General features: G+C 40.1%; 1 protein-coding gene across 1 annotated transcript in view; it reads right to left on the bottom strand.

Moving 5' to 3' along the window:
- FZD6 (frizzled class receptor 6) overlaps positions 1-1,029 on the bottom strand; it is a 36,575-nt gene extending 35,546 nt beyond the window's left edge. The window contains exon 1 of the mRNA XM_065895180.1: positions 921-1,029. The gene's annotated coding sequence lies outside the window, so the exon portion shown is untranslated. The remainder of the gene's footprint in view (positions 1-920) is intronic.
- Between the last annotated feature and the right edge of the window lie 18,362 nt (positions 1,030-19,391).

Genomic DNA, 19,391 nt, shown 5'->3' with positions numbered 1-19,391 from the left:
AATGCGTACGTCAAAGTGCAGAGTTAAGATTTTCACCCTAGGTAACTAACACCGGAAAAACGACGGAAAATTTCGTCCCATCGAGATCCTCTTCCACCTGCCTTGGCACAGAATCCTATCGCCTGCTGAGGAAGTCTCATCTCTAGGGAACGGATGATAGGAGGCTTGCGCTGTACGGAACACAGGGTAAAAGGGGGGCACTGGATGAGTGAGATGGAGAAAATGGTGGGGATAGGAATAAGTTAAGAAGGGCTGATAGAATTGTAAAACCTAAAAGCCCCTGTTGTCTATCTTACTACGCACAAGAAAACCGAGTCCCGGGGAAATTCCTTAAGATCTCATGAGTTCTTCAATTCTTTAAAGACTCTAAAGGGCGAGTTTTTGTGGCACTCTTCTGGAGACATACTTTTACGTTTTTAAAAATGCCAAGTAGAGGGTGACTTCCAGGATTCCTACTGCGGAGGAGCGAAACTAGTATTCAAGGGCTGGGGTGAGTAGCGATCTCACGGAAAAGGGAAATGAGCAAAGCTGTCCCGCGGCGGCGACGGAGTTTCGGTGGGAGGGAGGCTGTGGGCCCGGAGCCACGAAAAATCGCACGCCCTCATCCCATCCCCCAACACACACCGATGCCCCGACTTCCAGTGCCAGGCAGGGCAACTCACCCCACCCCCGGGCACCTGCCCCGGGCCCAGGGCCGGGCACCTGCCCCTGGCCCCGCGGGGACCGGCATCGCCTTTCCCCAACTTCCGGGAAAACTTTGGCCGGTGCGGACCGTCCCGCCGCCGCCGCCGCCTTCCCCACACCTGCGGCAACAAGCGCGCGCCCCCCGCCCGCCCCGCACCCCTCGAGGCCCGCCCCCGCTCACCCCGGCACCCGCCCGGCCGCGGCCGCCCGCCCAGTCGGGGCCCGAGGACCCTCACCTCGGGCGGCGGTCGAAGGCACCTTCCTCCCCGTCCCCGTCCAGCCCACCGTACCCCTGCGACCAGAGACGGCTCCCGGGAGTGTCCGGGACTCTAGCCACCTCAGGAGCCGCACCGGGAGCGAGAGCTGAGGAATCCCGCGAGACTGCGCCGCCAGGTCTGGCGGGCAGGTCACGGCTCGCCGCGGCAGCGGCGGGTCTGGCTCTCCGCCCGGGCCCCGCCCGCGCTGCGCCGCCAGGGCCTGGTTCTGGGCTGGCCCCGCTGGGCCGGGTTGAGCGGTGTCGGGGTTCCTCTGTTGGGCCGGGGAGCCCCCTTCACTTTGCCGTCTCTTATGTGCCGTCCAGAAGGGTTCAGCCTAGAATCCCAGATAAAGCTTCTTTTAGAAGAACCCAATTTATTCCGAATTTCAGGAGCCAAGAATTCTTAAACGGGGCCAATTTGCTCTGGAAAGTCAGTTGCCCAAGTGACCTTAGTTGGAGAGTGGGTAACTTGCTGGGTATCTGTCTTAAAAAAACAAAACAAAAAACCAAAAAACCCTTGTATTAATTCAGGGAGTCTGGTCACCAACTGGAGGCACAGGTGGCAATGGGATTTCAGCCCTGGCAGGTCCTATGTTTTGCTGACGCAGAACCGTAATAGAAAGTTCAACTGCTTTAGGAGTCAACCCAGTTTTTAGTACCAGCTGTGCCACGCGTCATCTCACAGTGCTTACCTATTTATCCCTTCCCTCTAACGTTTGAAAATCACCAGATCTTCATACTGTCACCAAGTTTGGTCTTTTCCAGAATGTCATATATTCTGTTTTCCAGTGGAATCGTACGGTATGTAGCCTTTTCAGACTGGCCACTGTCACTCAGTACTATTCCTTCATGTCTTCTCATGGCTTGATAGCTCATTTCTTTTTAGTGATAAATAATATTGCATGGTCTGGATGGACCACAGGTTATTTATCCATTCACCTACTGAAGGACATCTTGGTTGATTCCAAGTTTTGGCTCTTATGAATAAAGCTGTTATAAAAAACATCTGTGTGCAGGTTTTTGTGTGGAAGTAAGTTTTCAGTTCCTTTGGGTAAGTAGCAAGGAACCAGATTGCTGGATCATGTGGTAAAAGTATATTCAATTTTATAAAAGAAAAAAAAGTGCTAAACTGTCTTCCAAAGTGACTATACCATTTTGCATTCACACCAGCAATGCTTGAGAGTTCCTGGTGTTTAACCCCTTGCCAAGGTTTGATGTTGTTACTGTTCTGGATTTTGGCTATTCTAATAGGTGTTTAGTGATATCTCTATTTTAATTTGCACTTCCCTGATGAAATAAGATATGGGCATTTTTTCATGTCCTTATTTGTCATTTGTATATCTTCTTTGATGAGGTGTCTGTTAAGGTCTTTGGCCTGTCTTTTAATTGGGTTGTTGGTTTTCTTATGTTGAGTTTTAAGAGTCCTGTGTATATTTTGGATAATAATCTTTTATCAGGTATATCTTTTGCAAATATTTTCTGCCATTCTGTGGTTTAACGCCTAATTCTGTAGACCTCATCTTTCACAGAGCAGAAGTAATTAATTTTAATGAAGTCCAGTTTGTTAATTTTTTCTTTCAGGGATTGTGCCTTTGGTGTTGTATCTTTTTAGATCATCACAAATCCAAGGACTTCTAGATTTTCTCCTATGTTATCTTCTAGGAGTTTTATAGTTTTGTGTTTAAATTTAGGTCTGTGATTCATTTTGAGTTAATCTTTGTGAAACGTGTAAGATTTGTGACCAGATTTATTTCTTTTTTTGCATATGCAGTTATTACAGCACTGTTTGTTGAAAAGATGATCTTTGCTCCATTGTATTGCCTCTGCTACTTTGTCAAAGATAAGTTGACTGTATTTATATGGCTCTATTTCTGGGCTCTCTATTCCGTTCCATTGATCTATTTGTCTATTCTTTGACCAATACCACACTGCCTTGATTACTGTAGTTTTGTAGTGAGTCTTGAAGTCAGTAGTGTCAGTCTCCAACTTTGTTCTTCCTCAATTCCTCAATATTGAGTTGGCTATTCTGGGTCTTTTTCTTCTCCGTATAAACTTTAGAGTCATTTTGTCAATATCCACAAAATAACTTGCTGGGATTTCATTAAATATATAGATCAATAGATTTGGGAAGCACTAGTTGGGAAGCACTAGCATCTTGGCAATATTGAGTCTTTTTATTCCTGAGCATCAACTATCTCTATTTATTTATTTCTTCATTGATTTCTTCCATCAGAGTTTTGTGGTTTTCCTCATATTGATCTTATATATATTTTGTTAGTTTAATGCTCAAGTATTTCATTTTTCAGGATGTTTATGTAAATGGTATTGGGGTTGTTTATTTGTTTTTAATTGGTATTGTATTTTTTATTTCAAATTCATTTGTTCATTGCTGGTATATAGGAAAGCAGTGAGATTTATGTTAACCTTGTATCCTGCAAGCATACTATAATCACTTATTAGTTACAGGAGTCTTTTAGTAGATCTTTCCAGATTTTCTACATAGACAATCGTGTCATCTGTAAACAAAAACAATTTTATTTCTTCCCTCCCAATCCGTATACTTTTTCTTTCTTTCTTTCTTTCTTTTTTTGGTCTTATTGCATTAGCTAGGACTTCCAGTACAATGTTGAAAAGGAACTGTAGTGAGAAGGAACATTCTTGCCTATTCCTAATCTCAGCAAGAAAGCTTCTAGCTTTCTAGGATGATGTTAGCTGTAGGTTTTTTGTAGATGTTCTTTAGCAGGTTGAGGAACTTCCCCTCTATTCCTAGTTTGCTGAGAGTTTTTATCTTGAATGCGTGTTGGATTTCATCAAGTGTTTTTTCTGCATATATTGATATGATTATGTGATTTTTCTTCCTTAGCTTGTTGATGTGATGGATTACATGAATTTTCAAATGTTGAATCAGGCTTGTATACCTATGATAAATCTGAAGTCTGCTCTTCTGAAATTAATATAGCTACTCCAGCTTTCTTTTGATTAGTGTTAGTGTGGCATATCCTTCTCCATTCCTTTACTTTTAATCTATATGTGTCTTTATTTTTCAAATGGGTTTCTTGTGGACAACACATTGTTGGGACTTGTGTTTTCATCCACTCTGATTATCTCTGCCTTTTAATTAGTGGATTTTTACCATTGATGTTTAAAGTGATTATTGATATAGTTGGATTATGATACTATTTTCTATTCATTGCCCTTGGTCTTGTTGCTATTTTTTTCCTTCCACTCTTCTGCTTTTTGTGGTTTTAATTGAGCATTTTGTATAATTCCATTTTCTCTCCTTTCTTAGTATATCAATTATACTTTTTTTACTTTTTAAAAAAAATTGGTTGCCCTATTGATTGCAATATATGTTTACAACTCATCCAAGTCCACTTTCAAATAACACTATACTGCTTCAGGAGTTGTGCAAGTGCCTTATAATTACAAAGAATTCTTAATTCCTCCCTCCCACCCTTTATATCACTGCTGTCATTTATTTCACTTATACATAAGCTATAATCATTGAATATGTAGTTGCTGTTACTGTTTTGAAAGAACTGTTATCTCTTAAATCAATTAAGAATAAGAAAAATAAAAGTTTTGGTTTGCTTTTACTTATTCTTTCTCTAATGCTTTTCCTTCCTTTATTAGATCATGTTTCTGACCTATATAATTTTCGTTTTCTCTGAAGAGCTTATTTTAACATTTCTTGCAAAGCAACAAATTCCCTCAATGTTCTACTGAGAAAGTCTTTATTTTTCCTCAACTTTTGAAGGATGACTTTGCAGGATACAGAATTCTAGGTTGGTGGGTTTTTTCCTCTTAACACTAAATATTTCAGTCCAGTCTATTCTTGCTTGCATGATTTCTGAGGAGAAGTTGGATATAATTCTTGTTTTTCCTCCTCCATAAGTAAGATTTTCCCCCCACTCTGGCTTCAAGATTTTTTCTTTATTTTTAATTTTCTGCAGTATGCATTTGATATGCCTAGGTGTAATGTTTGTTTTCTGCATTTATCCTGCTTGGTGTTCTCTGAGCTTCCTATATCTGTGGTTTGGTGCCTGACATTAATTTGGGGTAGATTCTCAGTCATTATTTCTTCAAATATTTCTTCTGTTCCTTTCTCTCTTTCTTCTCCTCTGGTATTCCCATTACACATATGTTACACTTTTGTAGTTGTCCCAGAGTTCCTGGACATTTTATTCGATTTTTTTTTCAATCTTTTGTCTCTCTTTGCTTTTCAGTTTCGGAAGTTTGTATTGACATATCCTCAAGCTCAGAGGTTCTTTCCTCAACTGTGTCCAGTCTACTAAAGAGCCCATTAAAAGCAGTCTTCATTTCCATTACACTGTTTTTGATCTCTAGCATTTCTTTGTGATTCTTTCTTAGAATTTCCATTTATCTGCTTACATTATCCATTTGCTTTTGCATGTTGTCTACTTTTTCTCTTACAGCTCTTAGCATATTAATCATAGTTATTTTAAATTTCTGATCTGATAATTTCAACATTACTGCCATATCTGAGTCTGGTTCTGATGCTTGCTCTGTTTCTTCAAATTGGGTTTTTTGCTTTATAGTATGCCATGTAACTTTTTGTTGAAAGTCAGACATGATGTACTGGGTAAAAGGAACTTGGGTAAACAAGGCTTCAGTACTGTGGTGTTAAGGTGGGGGTGGTGTGGGAAGCATTCTATAGACCTATGATTAGGTCTCAGTCTTTTAGTGAGCCTGTGGCCTTGGGCTATGAACTTCACAAGTGCTTCTCAGTTTATATCCCCATTAGGTGGGATAGTATGGCTAGAGTGGGCTGGGATTGGGTATTTCTCTTCCCCCTGGTCAGTTAGGCTCTGATAAAACCCCAATAGATTAGCCTCTGGTAAGATAATTTCTCAGAAGAGCAGGTCTGGTTAAGAACAGAATGCTCTGACATATTTCAAATTTTTTCCTTTGTTTTCCTCCCTGCCAGAAATGTAAGGGGCTTTTTCTCCAATATTCACTGTGAGAATCTGGTAGAGCTTCAGAAAATAAAACTCACAAAAGTGTGGGTATCCCCCAAAGACTGGGTCCCTATGGAGTTTTTAACTCTAGCAGTCTTCTGCACTGAGTCTCCAGGAGTTCATCTATTACAGTTCAGGTTTTCATACCGCCTACTGGTCCCCCTGGAGGTTTCTGCCCAGTAAGTTGTTATCCTCTGTTCTGCCTGTTTGTCTCTCCAATTTTGGGAGCAGCAGTTTGTTTTGTGATCTCAATTCTCTAACAGATCTAAGAAAGAGTTGTTGATTTTCAGTTTGTTCAGCTTTTTACTTGTTAGGATGGAGTGATGGCTTCTATACTCTTTACATGCCAGACCAGAAACCCCAATCCTTCATTTTCTAAAATAAGTATTGTTTTAAGAATTTGATTGACAATTCCAACTGCTACTGCCTTAGCAGAACAAAGTTTCTCCAAGAAATTAAATTTTAAAATTCCAAAGCTACAATATTATGTAATTTGGCATTATTATTAATAGAACACTGGTTATATCAATATGAAAATCATGATTATAACAGCATATTAATTGATTTTGCTGAAATGAAGGGGAAAAAATAAATTTCATAGAGTAAGTTGTGTGAATTTTTATTTTATTACTTATCCAAACATCTACAGCCTATCACCAGACTATGCAGACACACACGATATTAATTAAATTTTTTCATCGCTGATAGCTTGTCCATACTCATTAAACTACAGCTGTATACATTACAAAATTTTTATCTTAGGATAAATGTAGGAAGACTGAACATATTTTATTTAACAGTTTGTTAGCTTGATTTATGACTTTTAACTATGTAAACATAGAGGCGCAGCTACTATGGAAAACAGTATGGAGGTTCCAAAAACACTAAAAATAGAGTTGCTGTATGATCCAGCAATCCCACTCCTGGGCGTATATCTAGACAAAATTATAATTTGAAAAGATACATTCACCTCAACGTTTATAGCAGCACTATTTACAATAGGCAAGACATGGAAACAACCTAAGTGTCTATTGACAGATGAATGGATAAAGAAGATGAAGTATATATACACAATAGAATACTACTACTCAGCCATAAAAAAGAATGAAATAATGCCATTTGCAGCAACATGGGTGGACCTAGGGATTATCATACTAAGTGAAGTAAGTCAGGAAGAGGACAAATACCATATGATATCCCATACATGTGGAATCTGAAATATGACACAAGTGAACTTATTTACAAAACAGAAACAGACTCACAGACATAGAGAACAAATTTATGGCTACCAAAGGGGAAAGGGGGTGGGGGAGGGATAAATTAGGAGTCTGGGATTGGCAGATACAAACTACTATATATAAAATAGATAAAAACAAAGTCCTACTGTATAGCATTGGAAACTATGTTCAGTATCCTGAATGGAAAAACCATAATGGAAAAGAGTATGAAAAAGAATATATATACACGTATAACTGAATCACTTTGCTGTACACCAGAAATTAACACAACATTGTAAATCAACTATACTTCCATAAAAGAAAGAAATAAATAGAGCACGGTGCCCTCCTTTGTACTCTTGCCTGGGGCCTACAAACATGTGGATAGGCCTGCTTGTGACCACTCACCTGATGCCCAGGCGTTTGGGGGCTGGGGAGCAAACAGCAGTAGGGGGACCTCCACTGGAGGGGTCTGAACTGAGCAGAGGCATAGAAAAGAACAGAGGGAAAGAGAGGAACTTGGGCTGCATGTGCTACTTCCCTCCTGAAGTTTCCTCCCAAACTCTTCTTGGTCTAACCCTTGAAAGCTCTCCCCATGGCTCCAGTCCCTCCAGGTGACACGTGTGAATTTGATGGCTTATTGACTTAATTTAGGGGAGTCTACGGGCACAACATCGAGGATAACCTTTATTTAAAAGCTTTTACTTGATGTTGCCTGTCGAGCCCTGCTTTAAAAGCTAATTACTGCCCTGCAACTAGGTTCATGGGTACCATATGACCTAGAGGGGTGGGATAGGGAGGGTGGGAGGGAGGCTCAAGAGGGAGGGGATATGGGGACATATGTATGCATATGGCTGATTCACTTTGGTGTACAATGGAAACTAACACAGTATTGTGAAGCAATTATACTCCAATAAAGATCTATTCAAAAAAAGAAAAAGCTAATTACTGCAGTGTTTGTAGCATAACAATTAACCTTTTGCTGTGGTTGTATCCATTATGGTTGGCCAGAAATAATACACCTTCTAATTACTACCTCCAGTATTACTGGAAAATAAAAATTTTGGTAGTAACGTGACACTGCAGGAAAGAGCCACATATTTTCATGACAGTTTGATGTATAAGATTGCCTTGTTGGAGCTCTGGTATTGTCATTTGCAGGTAAAGAGTTTCATAATGCGAACAAAAAACAGCTTCAGCTCTACTAATGCTTTGAGTTGCATTCTGTGCCTGTGATTTTTACCCTACTTGGTTTTGTTTTTAGTGGCTTCACTACTTTCCATCTGGTCATCTTTAATATTTAATATTTTGTCCCTTTTTCTAGCCAATCAGCTATATTAAGTCAAATACTAGAAACTGTATTTCCCTAAATCTTTTTGCACCTAGAAAAGGGCTTCTGCCTCAAATGTAATGATAAAGATAATAACTAATGTCCTTTGATATGCAAAGCCAACTTTATACCTAATTGTGCATCATGGGCTGCTCATGACTATATGTCATTTTCTAAAATGGACTTAAAACAAATGGGATAAGTATGTGTTGTAGGGTGATAAGTGGAGGAAAATATGGAATTAAATTTTAGAGAAACTGGAATTAAAGAAATATCACTGTTTCTGCTGTTGAGTAGAAAAGATTTTATAGAGGAGGTGGGCTTTCAGAAGCAATGGAATGTAAAATTTTTGAGAGATTTGGTGTTCCAGACATGGTATGTGGATTGGGAAACAGGATAGTTTAAAACAATAGGCCTTGTGTGTTTTCACTGGAAGGCAGAGGCAGATTTACCATGAAGCTCAAGCCTCAGAGCTCCATTTAATTTTACATTTGAAATCTGACCTTCTCTTAAAAAGAGTCCCTAGGGCTTCCCTGGTGGCGCAGTGGTTGAGAGTCCGCCTGCCGATGCAGGGGACACGGGTTCGTGCCCGGTCCAGGAGGATCCCGCATGCCGCGAAGTGGCTGGGCCCGTGCGCCATGGCCGCTGAGCCTGCGCGTCCGGAGCCTGGCTCCGCAACGGGAGAGGCCACAACAGTGAGAGGCACGCGTACCACACACACAAAAAAAAAAGAGTCCCTAAAATTTGTAATCTTCAAGAAACTTACAATCAGAATTCGTTCCTCTTGAAAGGAGGAAAACAAGATAGTGGAGGCCGGAGAAATGGAGTAATTCAGGTGGACTTTGAGGCAGTTAATAACAATTAAAAGAGTCTAACTGATTTCCTCTAGGTAAGGGGAAATAACGGGAGGTGAGGTTACTGACCTATGTTCTTATTAATAATAAACCTGTATAACTAGTTAACTTTTGTTTGTATAACTTTGGCAAAGCTTAAAACTTTAATTAATTAATTTATTTGAGGGGAAATGGAGTGCTGAGCAGGACATGTACATGCCCGTTCTTGTTGCAGAAATCTTCAAGCCAGGGAAGGCCGCGCCAGTCTTTGGCCCTCCACCCCTTCCTCCAATCTAGAGGCCCTTGCTGCCAAAGGGAGAGTTCATGGGAAAAGGAAGTCCTTCTCCCGCATTGCTTGGCCTGGCCCTTCACCTTCTCCATTCACGATGAGGCATTTCTTCCCATTGGGGTGGAGGTGGAGGGTGAGGATGGGGGATGGGGAAGTGGTCTTTATCACCCTCTTCCATTGGGTGGATTTTCTTTCCCACACTGCCTTATCGGAAAGTAGAATCCACACTCAAGGTGGATTCAGCTTCCAAATAAACCTACTAATGAACAACTAAAACCACAATAAAAACTTGGGTCAATTTCAATCTCTTTTTATGGATAATTTCATATAATCACTTTCATTTTTAATTTGAACATGTACTTTTTACTTAAATAACTATACTTTTGCTCAAATTGAATGGATTATAATCTTAAGGATAATATTTTATTTTAAAAAGAGAGGTAATTTAAACAGGAATTTTATGAATAAAATATTTCCCTTTTAGTAAAAACTCTGGATAAAATAAATATTGTATTTGAATTTGATGAATAAATCCACTGTAGCAAAAACGACAGTAAGAGAATTACATGGGTAGTTCAACAACCAGAGACACCAGAGACTGTAAAATCGTTTCTCTGGGCTTACTGTAATTATAAAACAAATATGAAAGTTACAGAAAGTTTTCCTAAATAAATTTAATTATTTAAAAGCAAAAACACACTGACAGGTCTAGGCTTGAGTTGGGTGAGACCAGGACATGGTGGGAGGGATAGAGATGCAGAGGAGAGATTAAAAGATATACTTCTAAGGAGGTATAAGAAACTGTTGATGTTGGGTCCCTTGTGGCTGGTTAGAATATTAGAGTCTAAGGCAGAGGCTGATGTGCAAAGGGGACTTTTATAGAGCATATATTACTTTTATAAAAACATTTTGTAGGAAAATCTTACAATGTAGTATATATACAACAGAAAAGAAAAAAGAAAAACACAGTACTAAAACCAACAATGAGATACCACTATACATCTATTAGAATGGCCAAAATCCAGAACACTGACAACACCAAATGCTGACAAGGATGTGGAACAACAGGAATTCTCATTCAGTTGCCAGTGGGAATGAAAAATTGTACAGCTACTTTGGAAGACTGTGTGGCAGTTTCTTACAAAACTACACATACTCTTACTGAGATAGGATGGGACCTGGGACCTGGGACCCTTTGCTGCAGTGCATGCACCTGGACAAAGATCTCCTCGAGCAACAGAATACAAAGAAACTACAAGGGACTAAAAATAACTGTGTGCATGTGCAGTTGGGGTAAGTCATGAACAACAAGATACAAAAAGGCCAAACCCAGCTGCCACTTCTGAGGTGCCAGGAGCAAAAGCAGGACCCTGTGCACGATCCCTGCACACACGGCATCACACAAGCCACCCCTCCAGCCTGACCCACCAATCCACTCCCACCCTCCCCCCCTTTAAGGAACCAGCCCACCCCCTGCCACCCCTCGGGGAGCAAGCAAGGGCACCTCATACTTGTTTTCGCTCCCTCGTGCTGCAGCATGTGTCCCAGTAAAGTCTTGCCTGAATTCCTTGTCTGACCTCATCAATTTCTATTGATTAAAGCGTCCAGGGACCCTGGTCGGTAACTTTCCATGCAACCATATGATCTAGCAATCAAACCCCCTTGTATTTACCGAAATAAGACGAAAAATTATGCCCATGCAAAAACCTGCTCTCTGATGTTTGCAGCAATTTTATTTGTGATAGCCAAAGCTTGGAATCAACCAAAATGTCCTTCAGTAGTGTTAGGGACTGAATGTCCGTGTCCCCTCCCCACTCCCAAATTCATATGTTGAAGCCCTAACCTCTAATGTGATGTTATTAGGAGGTGGGGTCTTTGGGAGGTAAGTAGATTTAGATGAGGACATGAGGGTGGAGCCCCCATGATGGGATTAGTTCCTTGCAAGAGGAAGAAGAGCACCAGAGCTTTCTTTTTCTACCATGTAAGGATACAGCCACAAGGCAGCCATCTGTGAGCCAGGAAGTGCACCGAATCCACTGATGCCTTGATCTTGCACTTCCCAGGCTCCAGAACTGTGAGAAGTAAATGTTTGTTGTTTAAGCCTCCAAGTTTATGGTGTTTTGCCATAGCAGCCCAAGCTGACTGAGACAGTGGGTGGATGGATAAATAAACTGTGGTACATCCAGACAATGAAATAGTATTCAGTACTAAAAAGAAATGAGCTATCAAGCCATGAGAAGACATGGAGGAATCTTAAATATATATTACTGAGAGAAGACAATCTGAAAAAGCTACAGAACTATAGTATGATTCCAACTCTATGACATTCTGAAAAAGGCAAAACTATGGAGACAGTAAAAGATGGGTGGTTGCCAGGGGTTAGAGGGGAAGGAGGGATGAATAGGAAGAGCACAGAGGATTTTTAGGGCAGTGAAACTATTCTACATGATACTATACTGGTGGATACATAGCATTAGACATCTGTTAAAACTCACTGAAGGTACAACACCAAGAGTGATCCCTAATGTAAAGTATGATCCCTGAGGGATGATGATGCCGATGTAGGTTCATCAGTTGCAACAAATCGCACCACTCTGGCGGGGATGTTGATAGTGGGGCGGCTGTGTGTGTGAGGGCAGGGAGTATATGGGAACTCTCTGTACTTACCCCTCTACTTTGCTGTGAGCCTAAAGCCAGTCTGAAATATAAAGTCTATTAAAAAGAAGAAAAGAAAAAGAAAAAGAGAAAGGAAGAGGAAAAGAAAAAGAAAGGGTTCCAGGAAAACTTCCCAGAAGATTGGAATCTTGCTTTTGAGAGCTTGATGGTTAGGTGAGCTTGATGGGGTAGGTGAAGTTAGGAGTCCCTATCAGGGCCTTAAAAAGCCACAGGCAAGAAGGAGTTGAGATTACAGAATAATATAATTAGTTAGACAAATGGGTAAAATAAAGGGAAGGTCTGCATGCAGACACACAGGCATTCACACTACTCTGTTAGGGTCAAATCCCTAGCACTGGGATGGGAGTGGAAAGAGATAGAGGATACCCACTCTCCCACGAGAGGTCTCTAAACACACACAGAATGAGAGGGACATGCGTGCTACCTCCTGCTCTAATGGAAAAATTAGATAAGGCAGAGGAAATGTCTAGAAAAGTGTGTATGCTTTGGTCATTTTTCATCCAGTTTGGCAATTGGTGTTCTCCCAAAGAGCTATACACTAGCAGACTGCAAAAAATGTTGGAATGGATATATTCCTTGGCTCTTTTCCTGTTGGACTGGTTCACCTATGGTTGAAGTGTTGGCAGTCCATTTTATTCAACAAGAAAAACAGTGATTTGAGACATTTTGTAAATATATGAGCTGCAGGGAAACTGTATCATGGAGGAAAAAAACCCAATACATCTTGGACATTAAGATCTGCTTTTGTCATTTTATTTAGCATTTGATTCCCTGGTTAAGCCTTTTTGCATAAGCCCATCTCATATATTTTTCTAAACCTAATTTATGCACATTTTCATTCCTGGGTAGGATGGAAACTCTTATACTGGAAAATTGATTCTCTTTTGGAAAAGGAGGTTTTTGTGTTTTTTTTTCCTAATTGCTCCCATGCTTTGGGTAATGAGTCTTTTAAAACATTTCTCCTGATCATGGTTCTAAACTTTAACAATGGAATTCCTTAGGAACGGGAAGTAAGAAAAACAACTTTGAGATGGGAGAGGCCTGGAAAATGAATGAGGTATTCGGTGACATCCCAGGCTCTGTAAAGAGAGCCTGGTGAGAGGCATTGGGGGAGTATTTACAACTACCAGGTTTTGTGAAGGTATATATAGTTCCCGCAGGCAATCTTCTCCTTTATGTCAGACAGCAAGAGGCAGAGTAGTATGGCTAACAGCTAGGGCTGGAGCTTTGGACTTCCTGAGTTCAAAACATATGCTAGACGTTTACTAACTCTGTACCTTAGATAAGTGCCTTCAGTTCTCTGGCGTGGTTTCTATATCTGTCAAATCAGTTCAATAATAATACATTTCTCACTAGGTCTTTTGAGGCTTAAGAATTAATTTACATAAAGCATTAAAACTATGGCCTGGAGAGTAGTAAGATGCCCAATTAATGTTGACCACTAAGTCCATTGAAGAAAGTCCCTGGAGGCCTTCTGGAATACAGGTAGATGATGGTGGCATGACCTATTCTGATTGGGACATCGGGCATTCCCTATCTCTTCCTTTCATCTCAGGAGGTGCTTTTGAGAAACACACAACAACCACTATTGCCCATGAATTTAAAGGTTAAGCTCTCTCATGTATCTGTGATCAGCTACAGGTCAGCTAGGCGACTCTGCTTCCAGAGGTAGGATGGCTATTGGCTGTGATACTTCTCCATATGGCCCGGCATTCTCCAGCGGACTACTCTAGCTAGGGTTTGTTCATATGGGTCTCAGAAATTTCTAGAACGAGAGTGAAACTCTGCAAGGCCTTTTGAGATCTAGACTCAGAACTGGCATAGTATTGCAGTCCACAAGGCCAGCCCAGATTCAAGGGGTGGGTAAATGCCATCTCTCAATGGGCAGAGCTCCAATGTCATCTTGCAAAGGGGAGTGGAAAAAGGGAAGAAAATAATTGCAGCCATTGTTTTGCAAACAATCTTCTACAGTGCCCAATTTAATAATTTCTTCTACAGATTTTCCAGCAGGTGGTCATGTAGCTGGAACACCCTCAAAAATGGGCAGGTCACTGTTTTACCAGGCAGCTCTCATTGTTAAAACGCTTTTCTTTATTATGCCTCTGTAGAGACACTGACTCTCACAGAATCTTTGAATCACAGAATTAAAGGTCATCTAGGCAATGAACTTTTTGAAGCCAGATTCCTGTACAGGAAGCCACATGAAGTCTGCAATTTCCACTGATTTGTCCCAGTTCTAACTTTTGGAGCAAAACAGTACATTATGTATGCATTACTTATTTGTTTTCAAAAGATTCTAATTAAGGCCTACTTGGGCATTACATAACAGGTACATACTCTACTCTAGTTCCCATTCGTGCATTTTTTTTCATTCACTTGTTCATGCATTTAATGTTTATGAAACAGATTCCATGGGCCAGGCACTCATCTTAGTACAAATAGCATGGTGTTTCAAAGCACTCATATTTAATGCAAAGTTTCATTCTACCACTTGCCAACTATGTGATTTGGAAAATTTAATTTCTCTAATTCTCAGTTTCCTCATGTGAAAATTGGGTATATAATATCTCTACCTCACAAGGTGGTTGTGATAATTAAATGAAGTAACAAATATAACGTGCCTGGCCTTTAGTAGGCCCTCAGTTAATGGCAACTATCACTATTATTATTATTATCAAGGGATGATTTTAGCCCTGGATATGTTTCCTGGGATCTCACGGTCTCCTGGGGTCTCAAGTTACTCTCCACTTCTTGGCAATGCTTCTTTCTTTAGAATGAGTTATACTGTACACAGATAATATAGTATGGTGTAGCAGTTTGAATACATGGCCTTTCCAGTCAGACATAACTGGGTATGAATCCTGGCTCAGCCATTTACTATTCTGTGACTTAAATTCTCAAAGCCTCAGTTTATAAATCTGCAGAATGAGAATACTAATAATTTATAGATTTGGTATGAGGAACATATGAGAGAATGTACATAAAACCCTTAGCATGGTACCTGATGCTTAGTGAGTCCCTCCACTGCCCACTCTCTACTAGATGGACGCTGTGAATTTTACTTGATGCTTTTTCATGATGTGTAGCATGGCATCATGGAAAGAATCATAAGAAAACTTGGGTCAGGCCACTCTAGCTTTACCTTAATGTGTAAGGGAGGAGATGGATTCTGTGGTCCCCAGGGTAGCTTGCAGCTCTAATAGCCCAAGATTCCCTTCCTCCAGGTTCTCTTACTCCTTTTATCAGAGGTAGAGTTATGCAGGAGTGTTGGGATGACCATAGAGAGTGCCAGAAAATGGGAATTCAAAGCCCTTCCAAGATTAAATAATCTCATATTGTGAGTCTCAGCTCCCCACGAATGTGCCACGCCACGCTCTTGTTGATAATCAAGAATCGTGGTCTAGAAAGCCAAAGTTAGAGAGAAATTACCCCCTTTTGTCCAGGCATCATTCCAGGAGTTTCACACAGTGCTAAAGGGCGTCACAGCAGCTGTAACTCAGGGGACAGCAACTAGACAGAGTCTCTTTTGGAAAGCGGTAATAGCACTGTCAAATGTTACAGGTAAATGCTGAATAAGCTTTCTTATGTTTTCCTTTCTGTGTCCTCCAAAGTGTAGGAAAACAACTGTTTGACTGCCTCTTCATCTCATCTGCATTTTCTCACGTGCATTTCTTCTGATTTTATTCAAGTGACAGTCTCGTATGCATAACCTATGTGGAAATAACTTAAAATTGAAAGACAACACTAACTGATGACCTGCGGCTAATCTCCCGCTGTTGGCTTAAATGTTGTTCAGAGTTAGAAAGGAAGATTGTAGCAAATTACTGACTTCTATGTTCTAGTGCCTTAGACTGCTTTAAAAAAAAAAAAAATGATCCTAGTCTTAGCAAACGCCGGCCTTAAGGATCACTCTCCCAGATGTGAAGACTAGATTTAACATGAGAGGGACAGGATGGCAGAACTGGGACCCTGTGATTTTTTTTTTTTTCTTAATGTAAAGCTCTCCCACTAGTGCTAATAGCATATACACAGGAAAAATTCAGAGCATACACGGCTTTGACTGGCTTAAGTGCCATGGACATGTCATCAGGGAATACTAATCACAGCCCACTGGCTGCTTGCAGCCTCATCTTGCTACTGTTGTGTTAGGTTCCATTTAAAGCTCAACATTCCTTTTATGTTTACCCTTTCCTCATGGGGCTCCCTCATAAGTTATCTAAGAAATGTACCATGTTTAACAATGTAGATGAGCAAATATATATATATATATATATATATATATATTTATTATTTTTTTTTTTTTACACTCATGAGAGAATTATTTCACTCCTGGGTGTGTCTCATTAGCACTGTTTCTGACTTGAACCAAGACAAGATGCTCCTCCAACACCCTTGCAAGGATGGCTATGTCCTGTGAAATTCCTGTCATTTTCAACTGGAATATGTGTTCTGTAAGCAGCTGACAACATATAGGCCATATCAATGTTATTTGTGTAAAAAATAAGTATCCAGATGTTAGTCTGTTTATCCAAACCATCAAAAAAGCAGAAAAGATTGTGGGAAAGATAGCTAGTTTGAGCACAAAATAATATATTTGGTAATAAATTAAGTATCATATTAGAACTATTGTAAAACATTTACAAATCTTTCAGAATATGATAAGGAAAAGGTAAACATAAACATACAGTGTAATAAAGTGTGACTAAAGCCTCAGAGCATGTCATAGTGGTGCCAGAGAAATCACCCCTGGGAACAAAACAGTAAAAAGCAAGAAAACTTCTATCACTGTGTCAAGTCCAACAAACGTTATTTTGGCATAATTGTGAGCTTCTATAACGTATGATAATTAAGTCAGTTTTCCATAATAGTATGGCTTTAATAGTATGGTAATTATCAGTCAAGTTAAAACAAAAAACAACCAAACAGTCTATATATATTATAAGAAGGATAGAAAGACTAAAATCTCTTGCTAGACAAAGAGACAAAGAATAACATAGGAAAGGAAAATGTTCAGCAAATATAGGCATAGAATTATAGCTAAAAGAAACATTGGGAAACAAATTAGACTACCATCTCTCTAAAGACTTCCTGTATCTTACCCTCTCCCTCCCAATAAAAATTTTGGAAATATTTATTTTAGATGATAATTATAATGAACATTTATTTGGTACTTAACATGAGTCAGGCACTTGCTGAATGGTTGCGTCATCTTGTTTGGTTCTACTAATAACTCTCTAATCCTAGGAGGTAAGTACTATTATCATTGCCATTTTTACAGATGGCTTCTAGAGAACGGGTAACTTGCCCAGGGTTACACACTAGTAAGTAGAGAGCAAGATGGAACCCAGGTCTCTCTGACCTTTGACCCTCTACCAGTCATTTGCCTGTTTGCTCTCAGCTCCAATCTAGCCCTTCCATGATCTGCTCTGCATTGCAGGATGCTAAATCTGCATTGTCCAATACAGAAACCACTAGCCACATGTGATTCTTCAAGTTACAAATTTAAAATTAAACACAACTTAAAATTCAGTTCCTCAGTCATAGCAGCCACATTTCAAGCACTCAGTAGTCCCCAAGTGGCTAGTGGTTATTGTATCAGACAGCAAAGATGATAGAACATTTCCATCATTCCATCACTGCAGAAAGTTCTACTGGACAGTGCTGAATTCTAGATCCTGAAAACTACATTTCCTTTCAATAAACTCCCAGTGCCAATGGAAGACACTGATGGGAGGTGGGAGAAGGGGAGAATGGCTACAAACTCCAGTGCCATTAGGCAGTTTTAGTGGCCCACAGCTGCTGCTGGTCAGTGGGTGGCAGCTGTGGAAGCACTGGGCCTCAGTGATGTGTCAGTAGTTCTGGCAACAATAGTAAGCCTCAGTTATTAGAGAAATGCAAATCAGAACTACAATGAGGTACTGCTGAGTACTGGTCAGAATGACCAGCAGCATCAGCATCACTGGGTAACTCCTTAGAAACTCAAATTATCAGATCCACTCAGGACCTCCTGAATGAGATGCTCTGAGGGTGGAGCCCAGTAGATCTGTGTTTTCAGAAGCCCTCCAGGTAATTTTGCTACACACTGAAGTTTGATTACCACTGGTCTAAAGACAACTTTTATTATCCATACCTGTAAATCCTCCTAGAGTTCCATAAGTGGGGTCGTCCAAAAATTTCTGTCATTTAAATTGCAGGGTTGCATTACTGTGGGATTAATGAACTGATTGGCATGGGCTTTCTGAGGAGAATTAAAGCCCATAGAGTTGTGCTTTGTCTGAATTCACTGCAGGGCAAATTATGCTGGGGTTTTATGATAAATATATGTCTTCAGAATATATACACTCTATACTGAAATCCATGGTGCATTTAATAGACAAAAGGCTAGATTAATTTGAATAGAACTCAAGTTCATGGAGACCACTTGACACCTGTGATGTTTCACAGAATTGGAGGAAGCTCGGTTTTTTTTATTCCTACCTCTGCTTGTATGATGGCTTCACTTTCTCAAGTTTGATTTTTCGTCTATAATTCTTCCTTCTCTCCTCCACCTGTGCAAAGATAATGGATTTCCATATTTTGTGAAAAAGGCCATCACCTCCTATATTGGAGAGGTTCCCTCCTCAGTTCCCCCCATGGAGTCTTTGCTTAGCCCAATGTGTTACATTTAGTTGCTTGTGGAACTGTCATCCCCCGACTAAATGGAGGACCTGACCCCTTGTGAGCAGAGACAGTTACTTACACCACCCTGCATCCCTAGTTTTCATCAGAAGGCCTGGCAGACAGCCAGAGTTCAAAATAATGGTTGAATGAATGAAGCAATGACTGAATGTTACAATTTACGAAATATATTCATCTATTCAACATCAAAATGTTTTGCATAGCAAATTTTAATACAAGAAATGCATGCCAGGAATTTTACCTACATGAATTTTAATATGTGAGGAATGCATGTACTTAAAATGCTGTGTACTGTGCTGTTTATCATTTGGTTCATCTTAACATCATCAATTTTTCAGGAACTTCCAGCAGATGGCACCAATAAATACTGTCATGGGACTCAATTGGAAATTGGTTGATATATTTAAACATGAACTTAAAAAAAAAAGGAAGATAAATAAAACTTTAAT

This window comes from Phocoena phocoena, chromosome 17 (genome assembly GCF_963924675.1).
Source record: "Phocoena phocoena chromosome 17, mPhoPho1.1, whole genome shotgun sequence".
NCBI classification, from domain to species: domain Eukaryota; kingdom Metazoa; phylum Chordata; class Mammalia; order Artiodactyla; family Phocoenidae; genus Phocoena; species Phocoena phocoena.
The sequence above is the reverse complement of the archived record's forward strand: the minus strand, read 5'-3'. Positions and strand labels throughout refer to the sequence as shown.